The sequence below is a fragment of the Chanodichthys erythropterus genome, chromosome 14, assembly GCF_024489055.1.
Source record: "Chanodichthys erythropterus isolate Z2021 chromosome 14, ASM2448905v1, whole genome shotgun sequence".
Taxonomy (NCBI): Eukaryota; Metazoa; Chordata; class Actinopteri; order Cypriniformes; family Xenocyprididae; genus Chanodichthys; species Chanodichthys erythropterus.
The window spans coordinates 38,255,272-38,273,715 of record NC_090234.1 but is presented as its reverse complement, the minus strand read 5'-3'; the positions used below and the strand labels follow the sequence as shown (position 1 = coordinate 38,273,715).

Genomic DNA, 18,444 nt, shown 5'->3' with positions numbered 1-18,444 from the left:
CAGCCGGATCCGGGCCGTATCCAGGTGAGATCGAGGACATGCGGGACGACGACAACACAGCCCTGGCACAGCTCATCAACAAACTGTCCATACCGGCATGATGAATACGATCCTCAACTGGATGGAACTGGAATAAATACTATTGCGATCCCATCAGACTTATGATAGCTGCCTGAATCATAATAAAGCACTGTTCACCAGAGGAGAACTGGCCCCCCCGACTAAGCCTGGTTTCCCCCAAGGTTTTTTTCTCCATTTTTAATACTTGTTTGCCACCTGATGTCACCTGTTGGAGTTTGGGTTCCTTGCCGCTGTCGCCTTTGGCTTGCTTAGTTGGGGACACTTGACATTAGGGCTGGGCGATATATCGCATGAGATTGTCACGCGCATTTTGTCAGTAAAGCCGGTTCCCTGATTACCGCTAAATCGCCATCACCTGCTTTCAAATGGAGCGGCATTTAATAGACAGAGCCGTAGTTCACTGACAAGCCACGCAATATCGCGTTCAATATCGAAGTCGATATCTGCGATAATGAACGCGATATTGCGTGGCTTGTCATGCGATATATCGCCCAGCCCTACTTGACATTTGATATTCAACAGTGTTTTGATCTGCCTGCATTGACACCATTGTATGCGAACTGAACTGAGCTGGATGATGACATCACTGTTTACTCCAGTGCTGATATAGATAAATTAACTAAATTAATAACTATTGTTTCTTACATCGGAATGAATAAATACTGAATTTACTTAAGATGGATACTGACACCATTTTCTTTAAGAGCTGCTGTGCAGCCAAAATTATATACCAGTTATCACTGTAAAGCTGCTTTGACATTGTAAATCCGCATTGTAAAAAGCGCAATATAAATAAAGATGACTTGACTTGACTATTAGCAGCTGCTTTTATAAAGTAGTCAAGCAAAAGGCTAATAATTACTGTTATGTGTCCGATGTTGTAAAAAGCGATACCATTGTGCAGCGTTTACCTCAGTAAGTTGACTGAGTGCATCTCTGAGCTTGTGTGAGTGAGTGGAGGCGGGGCTAATTATCATATTCAATGAGGAAAAAAATATTTGTGTTGTTTTTCCTGCTTAAAATTAGACACTTTAACAATATCATTAAACATTTTCATAATTTTTAAATTAATTTAATTTTTATAAGTTTGTTGCCTCAAGACAACATTGTACCACAATGGAAAATTTTAAACATTTGGCATTTTCATGTAGAAAAAAGAAATATATTTATTGAAAACATCAATTTCTTTAACTAGACACTTGAACAAACAAATTTACCTAGTTTTTAATGTATTAAAAGTTTCACATTTAATAAAAAGTAACATTTTATATCCAGCTGTTGCCCTCAGGCAACATTGTACCATAGTGGAACACAAGTATTACCAAACCATCATATTATTATGTTATTATATCAAGTTATCATATCCATCTCCATCTTCTCTCTCACCCTCACTGATGGATTGTCACTATGATTTCATCTACCTCATCACAGTATGACCCCTAATCATCACCCTCATCAACTGGCTGTGCGACCTGTGTTTTATACCTTTATGAAGAGCTATAGAAAATGTGGAGATCATAATATATGCAGATATAGTATGTGAATTACTATTCTTATAAGTGCATTACAAAGTCATGTGAAAATGCCAGCATATTTAGATAATTCTAACTCTTTTCCTTACAAATATAATACATTTGTATTCAAACCTATTATGCCTGTATGGCCTTATGCGATTCCATTATGGTACAATGTTGCTTTGAGGAAACACACAGTTTTTTGTTATTTTCTCTAAAATATTTGATGATATATAATGTAAAGTTCTTAAAAATACTTGCCAGTGAAGGTGACTGATATTTTTTGTGGGTGATTAAATGGATACAAACAAGAGAAAAAAGCACTTTTCACTGGAGAAAATATGGAGTCATGTGACATGCACATGTGCTGAAACAGGACACAAAATGGAACCCTGTTGGTCATGTTTTGGTCTTTTTTTGCACTTTTATTGATTAGTATTTGAGTTATTCTGTCCTGAGATACGTTTGATCAATCAACCGGTGCCTTATTTTATTAAAAACAAACTAAAATAGACCATGTTGCCTGGAGGCAACACTGTATCATAAAGGGTTAAAGATGTCACTTTGGTGATCAAAGATGAGTTTTAAGGAATACAATTATTGACTACAGGGGGAATTGTCATTTATTTCTGCAATAGCAAATACTATTTTTTAGCCCCCAGTGTCACATGATCCTTCAGAAATCATTCTAATGTGATGATTTGCTGCTCAGGAAAAATTTCTTATTCAAGAAAGTTCAAAAAGAGTTCAAAAGAACAGCATTTATTTGATATAGAATTTTTTTTGTAACATATTTATTTTCTTTACTGTCACTTTTAATCATTTTAATCCATCCTGCGGGATAAAAGTAGCCTTAATTTCTTAAAAAAAATGCTGACAGAAACTTTTGAACGGTATTCCTATATAAGCAACAATAGCACTTTTATTAATTCCACTAGGTTAATTAATTTCAAATATGCCTGGTTTTATTATTTACCACTGCACTATAAATGCACATATCAAAAAAAAAAAAAAAAAAAAAATAGTGTTTTGCTTAAAACATGTTTAAGATATTAAATATCACAAACATAAAACAGGGACGCCAAAACGTTAGGCTACTATGCAAGTTAAATAACGTATTGCGCTCCGAAAATTTCCTAGAAAATGCGGCCTAATGTCACTGCACATTTTTTTAAAATGGGAGAGCCATTGTAGCAAAAATAAACAACGCAAGTGAGTCGTATTTCCATGCCTTGCATGACGTCACAACGGGTAGGGCGCAATCACATGGATTTCGGGGCTGGACAGGAAACGGAGACGCCAGGAACGCGCATCGGTCCGCAGCTCAGAACGGGAATGGAAGCGGGAGAGAAACGGGAGGCTCGCCTGTCTCATTATCATCACCCTCATCATCAAATATAAGCGGTCGGCACGGGTAGCGAAACCCTGATTTAAGTGTAAGAGGACCTGGGATTTTGTCGCTGGATTTGCGCAACACATCAGCGGCTTTTTTCCATTGTTACCGTTTCCTTCGGACAAGACAGAAGCCGCAGAACCGTCGGCTGGTTTGCGACAGTAAGCGCTTACTCTTGATTTATACTCACTGCTGCATGCGACCTCTTTCTGAAATAAAGACGTTAACGAACAGATAATGAGCATTGCTTGTGTATTTCACGCTGGCTGTGTGTTATTAGCTCATTATCTAGTGATACACACTGGAAAATCCAGGGAACAGCCCTGAAATTCAGACAGCTGTGCAGTGCCTTCATGTCTGAATATCAGGGCTGCTCCCAGTGTACAAAAACATTGTATTCGATAATAAAATACTGAAACGATTAATGGTATCGTTTGAAGATGCTTATTTGTCGGTTTTTGCAGTGTAGAATAAAGAATCTGGGATAATGAGGTCTGTCAAATAGAGGATGGGGTGCATCTCCATCTATCTGAATAGCCTACATCTGCTGTTATTCTGGATCTTGAGGGTGGTCGAGATGTTAAACCTTCATTTTAGTATAAGCCTTTTTGTTTTCCAGCATGTTTGTATCTAAGCCTCGTTTCTGCTGTTATTGGTGTTTTTTCCCTCATTGTACCTGGTGGAGTGTGCTCTGCAGTAACACATACTGCAAACAGATGAGCTGTAGCCAAATTAGACCTCCCCTCCACACACACACACACACACACACACACACACACACACACACACACACACACACACACACACACACACACACACACACACACACTGATATCTCCAGGCTCCACCCTTTGCCATGACAGCTGTGGGTTTAGTGCCAGTCTTGGTGCCTGTGCAATGGAAGCCTATATTTTCACACATTTGTCCAGCTTGTCTGAGTTTGTTTATCCTTTTACTTCGGTGAATATTTATTTCTCAGGCTTTATTTCCGAGAGTCAGCCACATTGAAACATTGTATGGGTTATGCTGTTACAATGAATCCTGCCATTAAATAGTCGTTAAATAGCTTTTCAGTATGTAAACACTAAAACAATTAACGGAAAAATTGTTTTAGTGTTTTAGTGTTAGCCAAAATGTAGTACAATCAAACTGTTTTTGGCCAACAGAAATCAATTATTGATTTTTTATTTTTTAAAACATTACATCTACTTAAAAGACTTTTATTCAGCAAGGATTCATTAAATCGATAAAAAAAAAAAAATTGATCACTTTAAAAAAAAATTAAGATATTTTTGTTGAAATCCGATGGCTCCGTGAGGACTGCATAGGGAGCAATGACATTTCCTTTCTCAAGATCCATAAAGGTTTGCAACAGCAAAAACATATTTAAAAACATATTTAAATCTGTTCATGTGAGTACAGTGGTTCAATATTAATATTATAAAGCGACGAGAATATTTTTGGTGTGCCAAAAAAAACAAAATAACAACTTATATAGTGATGGCCAATTTCAAATCACTGCTTCAGGAAGCATCGGAGCATAATGAATCAGCGTATCGAATCAGCGGTTCGGAGCGCCAAAGTCACGTCATTGGCAGTTTGACATGTGATTCGAATCATGATTTGATACGCTGATTCATTACGCTCCGATGCTTCCCGAAGCACTGTTTTGAAATCGGCCATCACTAAATAAGTCGTTATTTTGTTTTTTTTGGCGCACCAAAAATATTCTTGTCGCTTTATAATATTAATATTGAACCACTATACTCACATGAACTGATTTAAATATGTTTTTAGTACCTTTATGGATCTTGAGAGAGGAAAAAGTCATTGCGGGCTATGCAGGCCTCAAGGAGCCATCGATTTTCATCAAAAATATCTTAATTTGTGTTCTGAAGATGAATGAAGGTCTTACGGGTGTGGAACGGCATGAGGATGAGTAATGACAATATTTTCATTTTTGGGTGAACTAACCCTTTAATAGTGGATTGTATCATCTTGCTTTATGCATCTTTGACTCCAGTATGCATAGAGGCTAGAGGCAGACTGGAAGAGCTCAGATCTGAAATGTGTATCATTGGTATAGAGGAAATGTTTTTCTAGCAAGCTCTCTTGGAAGCTTTACTGCGCTTGCTGCTGGTAATGCATTAAACTTGAGATTTATTTCTCCTGCACAGACTGCTGTTGCTTCAGTCTAATCCAGTGGGAGCAGTAGAATATGTGCTGAGAGGGACGTAAAACAATGAAATTGTTTTGCTTTTTATATAGTAATTACAATGGGATGTTTTTTTCTTCAGTGTTGCTATCTCTATGAGGCCTCTAAAATGAAATGCATTGTTGGTGGTGTGTGCAGAATTAATTTTCATTACCTCTCACCATATGTGCAGCAGTAAGCCAGTGTCCATTCCCACCGGATTCCTCTATCTAGAGCTGGCCTACTATACCAGGATGACGTAAGGTGATTGTGAAACTAGGGTGGATGCTGGCTGTGTGCACCCTGGGTTCCAGATGCAGCCTGGATCTTTTTCTGCTTGACAGATTCTTTGTTCTAAGTGATCGTAAATGAGTCCTGATAAAGATCCGGTAGGTTCTCCGTGTTGATGACCTTTGCAGCATGAGCAGCAATCTGACGGCTCGCGCTGTGCCCACTCTCAGTATTGAAACTAGAGACGACTGTGAGGCTCTTCAAGAGCAGACGAAGAGGAAACGGGCAGATAGGATGAAAGGAAGTGAAGTGATTTAAATTAATAGCGTCCCACGAGTCTCGGGCGAAAGGACGTCCTTTGTTGGGACAGGATTAGGTCAACCCTGTGCATCAATCTTCGATGCAGCACAAGCGCAATATTGCTAATGTTTCGTGAGTGAGGGAGGACATCGTGCCAACTTTAATCAGCTCGTTTAGGTGACATCTGCTGTATAGCAGCACAAATGTATTGTCAGGTGTGTGTGATCTGTCATCGGCTTAGTTTCGCTCATGAATGGCACTCGTCTGACTCGATGCAGATGTTTGCTCCCTTGGATATAACAGACCTTAGACCCAGAGCATGATTTGTCATCAGAATGATTTGTCATAAACCCCCCTGTCTCATAACACTGCAAACATGTAAAGGTGGAATGAGGTGACTCATGTCGGAGTGTTTGTACACATGGCCTGTTGAGCTTTGCATTGTGATGTTTTATTTAGGCGTGTTTGGTTCTGTATTATGTTCACATCAATGTGAACTGTCTTACAACAATGGCAGATTTTGTCCCCTTGCATTGGCTTCCCTTCTAACAGCACTGCTTACATTGTAACCTGCCTATATTGGGTAAAAGATTAAAAGTGTTTACAGCCTCTCATCCAGTGTTGTTTTAGAAACATTGGCAGCTGCCACCAGGCAGTGACACAACTTCATCTGTGTGTGTGTGTGTGTGTGTGTGTGTGTGTGTGTGTGAGAGAGAGGCAAACTGTTGGACAGGGAGGGAGATTCATGGCGTTCATGCAGTCAATTTGTTATCACAATGCATGAATTATTTACAATGACCAAAATGAAAGTAGCAGTAGATCTTTTCCTTCCTATTGTGATGGACATTTGAGTGAAAAAGATTATGAAAAAGAACAAATGTCAGTCAGGGACTTGATTCTGTGCATCCGGTGTTGATTAGATGGAGGCAGATCTGAATGTGAGCTTTCAGTCGATTGTTAGAAAGAGTTTAAGCAATGATTGGAGAAGTCTGGCATACGGCACCAGAGAGAAGTCTGTCATTTAAAAGGAAAGACATTTTAAGTACGAGGTCAAAAATTAAACGCATTGATCACAATGAGATCTATAACATGGATTTAGAAAATAGATGAAATGTATGTTTTTATCAGTGTTATAATTTGACCTGTCCTTTTTTACTTTAATTTGCACTAAAATAAGCCATTTGTAGATTGTTTCTTTTGAAAAGAGGAAGTATTGTGGTTCTGTGGTCCTTTAAATCATTGCTGTGTCTGTTTGAGCACCTCGTCCAGCACAGCATCATGGACTCAACCCATGGTGTGAGTTTGGGGGCAATCTGATTGACCAATGGTGTATGGGGTTGGAAAAACCTGTTTGAAAACAAACATAATTTTTGCTGTTCCGTTTGGAGACACTAATGGCACAGAAACTACACACTCCCAGAAGCTTCTTTGTCATGCTCACTACCTCATGAATTGCTGTGTCGTATGGGCTGCATCAAATACTATGAAGTGTCACAGAAAACAGAATTTATGTGAGACATATTGTTGGAATGGAAACATGTTTAAAGTAATGCCCCAATAATTTAGTTTTTGAATTAGGTTAATTGCCATTTTTAGAGACTGCCCTATGGAAGCTTGTTTCAAAGTAAAAAGTGAAAGTGATAGTGTCCCATACTTGGAATTGGTGCTTTGCATTTCTCCCATCCAAGTGTGCACACACATAGTAATTAACAAACACTGGGGAGTGATTGGGGGTTAGGTGCCTTGCTCAAGGTTATCTCAGTTGTGGGTAGGGCTGTGACAGTGGCAATTTTTTACTACCGTGGTGGGAAATCACCAACAACTGCCGGTGTTGCGGTGGTGGGGTCCAGGGGGAGTGGTTGGTTATATATATAGTGCTGTTCATTCACTTTCCCCTCCATTTCCTGCCGGTACTGAGATTCAAACCCACAACCTTCGGGTTGCAAGTCCGTTTAGGCCACAACTGCCCCCGAGTTTCCGCCATGGAATAAAAAAATGCAAAAGATAATTGGGACTTTATGACTTATTTTTTCTCACAACTGCCAGATATAAACTTGCAATTGCAAATTATAATGTCAGAATTTCGAAATATAAACTCGCAATTCTGACTTTTTTTCTCACAATTGCGAGTTGATATCTCGCAATTTTGACGACTTTTCTCAGAATTGTGAGATATAAAGTCTCATTTGTGAGTTATAAAGTCCAATTCTGAGGGGAAAAACAGTCCCTTTTTCTCAGAATTGCATATCATCAACTCACAATTGCTTGTTATAAAGTCAGAATTGCAAGATATAAACTCACTATTGAGAGTTTACTGAGAAAAAAAGTCATAATTACCTTTTTTTATTTTTTATTCAGTGGCGGGAACAAGGGCTGGGCGATATATCGCATGTGATTGTCACGCGCATTTCGTCAGTAAAGCCGGTTCCCTGATTGTCGCTAAATCGCCATCACCTGCTTTCAAATGGAGCTGCATTTAATAGACAGAGCCGTAGATCACTGACAAGCCATGCAATATCGTGTTCATTATCGAAGGCGATTCATCTGCGATATGAAAGCGATATTGCCGGCTTTACTGACAAAATGCATGTGACAATCGCATGCGATATATCGCTCAGCCCTAGCGGGAACAAGCTTCCATAGTGCCCCCTGTTCTGTAATGAACAGCATTTTTATACACGGCTGATTAAATATGATCCACACCTCAGAGCCTTACTTGAGTCCTATTTCACTTTTTTTATTTCATTATCTTCTTTGACAAACTCTTGGTGTGTTCATATTTACATTTACTGATTTTGACAGACGAAAACCATTCATTTCAATAGGAATCCACGCAATTGAAAATTTCACATGAGGGCGAAGAATTTCACCACGCTCACCCTCATGCTGTTGCAAACCCGTATGTTTTGGCATGAAAGTCATTTGGATAACATAAAGGTGAGTAAACGTTGACAGAATTTGATTTTCGGGTTAACAAATCCTTTAAGACCACAGATAGTGGAGTGGTTCTTTTGACAAGCTGCAGCCTTCATTGGAGCTCCTTTAGCCACTGACAGTCAATGAGATTAAGTGTCACATTATACCGCTGCCAAGATTTTATGGACACAGTTGACCTTGGCAGCCTTCATCCCCACGTCCCTCTGAGAGGACTAGCTGTTTCCCACAGGACACGGACTAAAGGGAGAGAAGGAATGAATAACCAGAGTTCTATCAGTTCTGCTCAAGGACTACCATCGGCTGAGTGTGAAGTGACACTCTCAATGTGTGCCGTTTGTCCTCCTTTTGTGCATAACTGACAGAAGTTTCTCTGCCCTTGCATTCCTCAGTGCTCCAGAAATGCAATACATGTGATTCTTATTATGAGGCACCGTATTAAGGGATAATGTACAGTCAACTGCTCATTACAAAATAAACCAGATGGAGTAATCGGGACCCCAATGCGAAGGAAAGGTGTCTTGTAACACCCCAAAAGAGGTGGAGTGGTAACAATCTGCTGATTGTTTGTTATCCTGCTTGTTACATGGCCACTTGCCAAATAAATACTTAAATTACATATTGATTTGAGTTATATTGTTTCATGATGTGAGAAGAAAGGGACTGCAGAGTGATACAAGAGACGTAAAACACAGCTAGGAAATCAATCAATGGACCATAGTCAGGCTGAACGGCATCTTTTAATTTACATGATATAGGAACTTAATACATTAAAACCCCCTTTTTGTTAGAAAAAAAATGAAATCTGGCCTTGATTCTGTAAGGTGTATTATGCAGTTTAGTGCAGCCAAATTACTTATTTGACAGCAGAATGATTGACCGATCAGAATCAAGTATTCCATGTAGTAAGTCTGGTAAAACGGTTCTTCCACATTGTTGATATTCAGTGCTAATAGAGAGCGTTAAATGTGTTTGTGGTGAGGCAGATTTGCCTTTGGCACTTTCTGAGATTGTTGTAAGTTCTAAGAGGAGATGTTTCTGTCTGTCTGTCAGTGCTGTAGATCAAACTGTGTTGAAGTTGTCAGAAGTTGCATTTGGTGATGAAAGGTGGTAAATTAATATCTTAAGTAGTTTGTATGGCATGATATTTTGCTGATTCATACTGTTGCCGCCTGAGCAGCTTTTGTTTTGGTGGATAGGTGGAACAATGCCTCACCCAATGTAAATACGCATGGGTGTATTTCAGCCATGTGTATTTCAGTACTTCAACATGTTTCAGCCAATCAGCTCTCCTCCTCCTCCTCCGGCAATGTGCAGATTTGAATGCAATAAAATGTGAAGAACAGTCTAGTAATGTGTAATTTCTATACTGGTGGCATCACGTGTTGTAATCTGTTTGTTTGAGAGGCCCAACTAGGCAACATTGGCACCAGTGATGGAGGTTTGGAATGAGATTACCTGTTCATTTGAACCAAGGCTGCATTTATTTGATCAAAAATACAGAGAAAACATTAACATTTTGAAATATTATCACATTTTTTTTAAATATATTTTAAAATGTAATTTATTCCTGTGATTGCAAAGCTGAATCATTAGCATCATTACTCCAGTCTTCAGTGTCACATGATCCTTCAGAAATCATTCAAGAAACAATTCTTATTATTATCAATGTTGAAAACAGTTGTGCTGCTTAATATTTTTGTGGAAACCATGATACCTTTTTTTTCAGGATTCTTTGATGAATAGAACATTCAAAAGAAAATATTTTTTTGTAATAAAAATCTTCTGTAATAACACATCTCTTTAATGTTTTGTGATTAATTTAATGCAGCTGAATAAAAATATTAATTTCTTTAAAAGAACAAACTTTTGAACAGTAGTGCATAACAACTATCACCTATAACCTTCGCTAATAACTGTTCTGAACTTTGTGTTACTTGCAAAAAATGTATAAAACTCACTAAATTAATTAAACTTAATTAATCTGTCTTAATTTAAAAAACTTAAGTAGTTAATATATTAACAATTTAATTAGCCTCTCATTCTGGTATTAATGTATTTGAAGCATCTTCTCATTCTGAAGCAGCGCAAATTACAACCAAAGAGAAAGTGAAAAAGAGAAGGTATATTAGTTATGTTAGAATAAGAGTGTAAGTAAGTGTTAGACTCTAGGGCAGGGGTGTCAAAATCAATTTAGGTTGAGGGCCGGATGGGGAAAAAATGTGAGGCCGATTTTTTTTTTTTTACCTTAGTGACCTGACAGTTACATTAATATTAACCATATAAACTACACATTGATTTGCAAGAAAAAAAACACTGCTTTTTGAAAACTGCATTTGTTTTGACTGTGAAAAGATTTTATTAGATTTTTAAAATAATGTTTTATTTAATATTTTTTATTTATTTATTTATTTATTTATTTTTTAATTTTATGGCCAATTCCAATTTTTTTGGAGCAAATTTGATACCGGTTGCCAATTTTTGTCTTTTATTTATTTATTTTCTAAATTTATTTGTTGTTTATTTGTTCTATAACAGGCCAAAAATTGGCCTTAAACAAAAAATATGTGTAGGCATTTGGTATACAGGCACCACTGCATTTTGAGCATGATCAGTTGTTTCTGATTGAAATTAGATTGTATAGTTTCAGGATTTACAGAAAAAACAGCATGGTCTGACTTTATAGCTTTGTGAAATTATGCTACATAAGACACCCGCACAAAAATAGCAGACGGACTGAATGAAAATGTAGGTGGCGCTTGTGGAGCAGCAGTGATATAGCGTTTCCTGGGTTACCGCTGTACACAAAGCAGCGCTGTGCTTATAAAATAGGCTACTTATACAGAGATCGAAACTTTTCTGAAGTCTGTTCCCTTCTAAGTTACATTCATATAAAACCCAATTCAATATTTATATTTTTCTTCCTATATTTCATAAAAAGTGAGCTTAGCCTGGTACAGTATTTGCTCTGCTGTCACGTCTGTGTTCTTCTCTTTGCGTTCGTATTCAGCATGTGGCTATGTTAACGTCCTGTTTACAGACTTCGTAATATTTCCACACAAATGACAGTTTGGGAAATGATTGCAAAGCATTTTGTTTGCAAGTCCAGAATAGATATTGGCCAAAATAAAACTAATAACCGTTTGGATTTATGGCCGGTGGACCATGCATAACTGCTTTTTATTATTGTTCAAATCATCCCCGGGGCCGGATCGGACACCTGTGCTCTAGGGAGTTTTCTAAGGTGTGTTCACACTTGGCATGTTTGGTCCGATTAAAGGTGCCCTAGAATTAAAAATTGAATTTAACAAGAGTTCAGTACATGGAAATGACATACAGTGAGTCTCAAACTCCATTGTTTCCTTATTCTTATATAAATCTCATTTGTTTGAAAGACTGACTGATCCGTAACAGTTGGGATCATTAATATGTACGCCCCCAATATTTGCATATGCCAGCCCATGTTCAAGGCATTACACAAGGGCAGGCAGTATTAGCGTCTGGATCTGTGCACAGCTGAATCATCAGACTAGGTAAGAAAGCAAGAACAATAGTGAAAAATGGCAGATGGAGCAATAATAACTGACATGATCCATGATAACATGATATTTTTACTGATATTTGTGAATTGTCTTTCTAAATGTTTTGTTAGCATGTTGCTAATGTACTGTTAAATGTAGTTAAAGTTACCATCGTTTCTTACTGTATTCACGGAGACAAGAGCCGTCGTTATTTTTATTTTTAAACACTTAGTCTGTATAATTCATAAACACAACTTCATTCTTTATAAATCTCTCCAACAGTGTGTAATGTTAGCTTTAGCCATGGAGCACTATCAAACTCATTCAGAATCAAATGTAAACATCCAGATATATACTCACATAATCGGGTATGCTGCATGATGAACACTTTGTAAAGATCCATTTTGAGGGTTATTTTAGCTGTGTGAACTTTATGTTGTTTAAGGCAGTCGCAAGCTCCGGGGGCGGAGAGCACGAGAATTTAAAGGGGCCGCAGCCTGAATCGGCGCATATTTAATGATGCCCCAAAATAGGCAGTTAAAAAAATTAATAAAAAAAATCTATTTGGTATTTTGAGCTGAAACTTAACAGACACATTCAGGGGACACCTTAGACTTATATTACATCTTTTTAAAACGCGTTCTACGGCACCTTTAAAACGAACCCAGGTATGATTGCTCTGTTAGTGCGGTTCATTTGAGAATGCTTCCAAATAAACTCTGGTGCGGTTCGAATGAAAGACATGTCAACGAACCAAAAACAGGACATGATGTTACAAGATGCAACCCTAAATGGGACAGAATGCTCAAGCATACCTGTTTTTTCTCGTCATAGTCGCGATGTTGCCTACAGTTCGGTTACAGCATCAGAACCGTCGCTCCTTGCAGCAGATCTTCATTTGTGAGTGGGATTCCTGTCACAGTTTTGACTCCTTTACACATTTTATAAATTCTTCACAAGTTGTCAGCTCCTTTTATATGGTATAGCCCCAAAACACAGCATTGTTATGGATGTTTGACAAGTTCTGTCGCAAAGTATACGTCAAAAAGCTGTTATTGTTTTTTGTATCTTTATGTTCAGTGTTAAAAATGATAGTGTGAACACTAAGTGAACCAGGACTAAATGTGTTTGTTTCTTTTTTTGTTCCAGACTAAAAGAACCAAGAAAAATGAACTACAAGTGAACACACCCTAACGCAGCAAGAAAAGAGTGGGTTGTATTTTAGGATGTTTTAGATATTAGCAAGACTTACTGTGTTATTTTTGTTCAGCAAGCGATCCGCTGTTAATGCTAGCGACCCGCTATATCAGTCCTGATCTACTCTAGTAAGGCAGCCAAGTGTGTTCGGGGAAGTGAGTGTGAGAGCGTGACAATGCGGGTAGAGTTCGCATGATAGAGCATCAACCATCACTGCCTGTGCCGTCTCTCTGCCAGCTCAAATAGTGGCAGACGTGTCTCTGACTGCATGTTTACCACAGTTATCTGTGTTCCCAATTCTTGGCTCGAACAAATCTCTCCTTGGCCTTGTCGGTGCAATCCGAGTGTCACGAGTTGTTCTGTCTTGACCTGTAAGTGGTTGGTTCTCTGAGATCTTACCTTGATGTAACCACGCAACCCAGTTTGTTATTGGTTTTTATAGAGGATTCATAAAAAGTGGTAATCTCTCAGCAGCAAAACTGTAGGCTTGCCAGATCGTAAAAAGAAAGCGTATGAATAGAAGAAACTTTCTGGCGAGTTGATATAATGTTGAAATCCGTGCTTGGAAAATCTAACCTCATTTGCTTTTGGTTCACTCGTCTAATGTTGTTGTTTCCCGTCGCGCCAAGCTTTCTGCTCTGTTCCCTGTGTGGTGGACCGGGGGAAGAATGAGAGGATGGAGATCAGGATGCAGGTTTATGGTCTTTTTTTCCCTGTCTGTTTATTGATTCATTGCGACGTTTATTTTACTAGCTCAATATATGTGAGCAGTGTCTGCTGGTTAAGGTCAAACTCTTGTTCAAGGTGAATGAGAAATGTAGAGATGTTGGGAGTTTCGTTTTAATTTGTCTGAGAAGGAGTGATCAAGATGAAGAGAGAGAAAAGAGTTTGTTTCATTTTAGTGAATTGATTATTTCGGGTGGTCCGTGTTAATGTTCAAAACGATTAATTAGGCAGATTTAGATTAATTTTGAGTCTGTTATTTATTTAAACAAGTGTTTTCTATTTTTATTAATTGTGAAGTCAATATGTGAAATGTTATATTTGAACAAATTTTGACCCTCTAAACAGATCCTATGTACCAATTAGCTACTTTTTTTGTATTAACTTTTATTGCAACTACTATTACAAAAGGGGTAGCTTGACTGTAGTTTGAAACTTTAGTTTCCCAAGCTATAAAACTACTCATAATTCAAAGTAAGTTTCAGCTCTGTGAGTAACAGTATCCTCTATATATCCAGCTCTAGGAGTGAACTCCTTACACAGAAAATCATTTGATCGTGTTATGACATGTCTGAAACAGCTGTCGTAATGCAAGAAGAGACATAATTACATCCCAGCTGTTTTCCCTCTAACACGTCCAGCTCTGAGGTAAAGGAGAGGCAACTGTCTCTGGATCTTCATAGGAAATTGTTGAAGTTTTTTCAGATTGATGCCTTTATTTAGTTTAAAATTAGGTTTCGCCTATTCATGTCAGTCAGAAGTGTCATTCAGTGGAAACTCTCTGGAAACTGTCAGAAAAGTTTAAGATTTAGGCCAAAGTTCAGAAGAAGTTTCCAAACTGTAATGGAGAAATTAGATGTTGGAGCAGAAAGTCTTTATATGTGTAGTAAGGGAAGGGAGCATGTATCAGGCACTAAAGCTGTGCGATTTCTGTTGTTGAAAAATTAAATAAAATTATGGTTAATGTTAAATATTGAAATATATTGTTATATTTAAATACAGCATTTGTTAGACACTACTACTTACACTATGTTTTAAAGCCCCTGTTTGCAGTCTGTTTTGTGTGTGTGTGTTATGATGATCCACCTTCTTTGTGTCGTCATAGCCTAGACCCTCCTAACACCATCCCAGAGGCAGACTCACAGTAGGTGGCTGAAGAGGGGTGTGTTTATGGAGTTAAAAAGTCTGACACAGCAGACGGCTTCATGCACATGGTGTCCTCATAGTTCAAAAGGGTGCAATTAGGGCTGGGCGATATGGCAACAAATATGATCGCAATATTTTTTTCCATATTGATCTATATATATATATATATATATATATATATATATATATATATATATATATATATATATATATATATATATATATATATATATATATATATATTATATATATATATATTATATATATTATATATATATTATATATTATATATTATATATATTATAAAATTATATATTATATATATTATATATATATATATATAATATATATAATATATATAATATATATATAATATATATATATATATATATATATGATTATATTATATTCTGCCAGATTGAACAGTATCCCAACAATTACTGAATCCCGGAGAAACCAGAGGATTTAAGAATATAATTTATTAACAAAAACTGAATAATAACATAAACTTTTAAAAGTGCCGTAGAACGTGTTTTCACAAGATGTAATACAAGTCTAAGGTGTCCCCTGAATGTGTCTGTGATCTATGAAATGATTTAAAGGTAGACATTTGAGTAAAAAGTGCAAAATGTAAACATTGTAAACCAGTCATTATGCAACACAGATTAACATGGGACCGCATTTCATGGGACCGCATTCCACTGCGCTACTTTCTATTGTTTTCCTATGTAAACACATGCTATTCGGACGTGCTTGACCACAACGCTTGCGTATTTGTAGTATCCCGTGCATGACACTGCGTTCTAAAAAGCTCTCAAGTTAAAAGAAGTTGAACTTTTCTCAATTGCTTGCGTTCATTGATTCATTGATTCATTTTTTCACTGATGATCATCTTAGATTTTTTCCCCCACAAAAACATGTGAACCGGACCTTAATCTGTACTTCATTGCGTTTAAGAAACCCAAACCTCTTCAATATAATTGATGTTACCCTTTTATTCAAGAACTGAGGGTAATACAAGTTTGGCTTGACTTTGGCTTCCCTCGCTGACTCCCTGCAGATTATCTGGCTGTTGTTGTGTTTATTTCTGCAGTGTGATAGATTAGTGTAATACATATTGAATAAAAATGTCCAGAGCTTATCATCGTTATTGCCATAAAATTTATTGCGATCTTGATATATCATTTATTGCCCAGCCCTAGGTGCAAATATACCAGACCTTCATCAAGACAAATGAGCTACTGGCTCTTCACAGCCCAACCTTCACTTTACAACGCTTTCAATGATGTTGAACAAAACAATTATTTATATATAATATATATATATATATATATATATATATATATATATATATATATATATATATATATATATATATATATATATATATATATATATATATATATATAATATATATATATATATATATATATATAAAAATATAAATCTCAAATATTTAAGAGATATCTAGAAAAGTATGTGTAAGGGCACGTTGAAATGCACTATTTTACGCTAATTTAATTCTTTTGCAACTCAAATGTGAACAGCAAAAAAACAAACAAACAAAAAAACCTCTTGCCATCTCTTCTTGGCTTGCTACTGTATGCCTGGGAATTTCACGAGACAAAATGCACATTAAGAGTAAATCATGTGTGTGATATTGAATCCTTGTAATGGATCTGATTCACCTGACTGGCCCTTTAGATAAAACTCCTCTTGAGGGGGTTGTCCAAGTCATACAACACTGTAGCATTAGTTATCCTGTTGTAGATCCCTAAATGTAATGATGAGAGTTCAATTTCAGTCACACAATGGATCCGCAAACCTAGTAATTTACTGTAGTCAAAACTTAATGTGAGTTTGATGGCTGCACAATGAAAAGGTTCTTCTTTTATCCTCTATCACACCAAGTGATATGCCTGTGTATGCCTGTGTGGCAGCATTTAGGGCATCACGGGTGTGTTCCCAATGAAAATTTTGAGTACATTTTAAAGCATGTAATTTTTGCAGATATAGTAATCCCAGAATGCAACAATGTACTCAAAATGCACTTTTAAGGAGTTCAAGATGGCATTGCGCCATTCTTCCTGTTGTCATATTTGGCTCAGCTGCTATGCCCATGTCACCACTGAAACATTTCCACTATTGCGTGCTTCTTAATACTCAGCAATGGCATGTGTGTGTTCTGAAACAGATCGCTCTGACCCTCCAGTGGCGCCAACCGTGGTGCGCAAAAACTAATCAGCTCCTCTGCGATTAAACCCAGACATGCACATACACACACCATTGTGTGCATAAATGTGATAAAGACTGCTACTGTGGTGTGAAAGTAGAGATGGTTCATGGATTTATGCTCCCTCCTCCTGGATATGGGATAGAATTTCAAAGCAGATCTGGTGGAGTTCATATGATGGTTCTTCAGCAGACTCCTGCCTAAGGCTTTCCCTCGTATGGAATAGCTTGTCATTGTGTTTTTCATGGCTATATTCATCAAGGTTTTTTTTTTTTTTGTGTGTGTGTGTGTGTATGTTTGTGTGATGCTGGGGAAGAAGCAATATTAAAATTTTGTCCAATACCAATAAGCGTATCAAGTATTTTTTTTGTTAATGCTGGTAACTGATAAATAGCTGATGAAAAAAAAAAAAAGATCAGTGTTTTAATGATTAATTTTAAGTGAGCGTTTGATGCAGTGTTATTTTAGTGTTATTTGTGTGCAATTATAGTATTTATTCATATTTTGAATAATCCTTTATATTTTCATTTTTTTATTTTAATTTGTTAAAATTATTTTGTTGTGCTTTAATTTTTTAATGTTTTAATTTGTATAATTTTAGTACTTCAGCTTATTTTATTTGTTACTTGCAATTAAGTTTTTCATCTGATATTTATATTTCATTTTATTTCTGATTTTTCAATTAACAACAAAATATTTTTAACCCTTAATTCACTACCCTCCGCCTCTTTCATTTTTTAAAGTTAGACTTCAACCTTCTTTGTATTCCTCAATCAATTCATTATAAAGAATATAACAAGAAAAAAATCATAACATTATAAAAGAATGCCTATTTTTGAATTCATTTTTTGTAAAAATTGTATAGGGTCGCTAACGACCCGAGGTGAGTATCAGTGTACGTATATTTTTTCTGCACAACAATAATTTAATTTTAGATGACTGAATAAGTGTAGTTCATCTTTATTCCATAAGGTGGC

General features: G+C 36.8%; 1 protein-coding gene across 6 annotated transcripts in view; it reads left to right on the top strand.

Annotated features, from left to right (window-relative positions):
- The first annotated feature begins 2,904 nt into the window (after positions 1 to 2,904).
- Positions 2,905 to 18,444, top strand: part of raph1a (Ras association (RalGDS/AF-6) and pleckstrin homology domains 1a) — an 87,704-nt gene continuing 72,164 nt past the window's right edge. For 5 of the 6 annotated variants that reach the window (XM_067409668.1, XM_067409669.1, XM_067409671.1 and 2 more), the window contains exon 1: positions 2,905 to 3,149. The gene's annotated coding sequence lies outside the window, so the exon portion shown is untranslated. Of the gene's footprint in view, positions 3,150 to 13,317; positions 13,378 to 18,444 lie in introns of all 6 variants that reach the window. The other variant, XM_067409670.1, reaches the window with a different exon arrangement.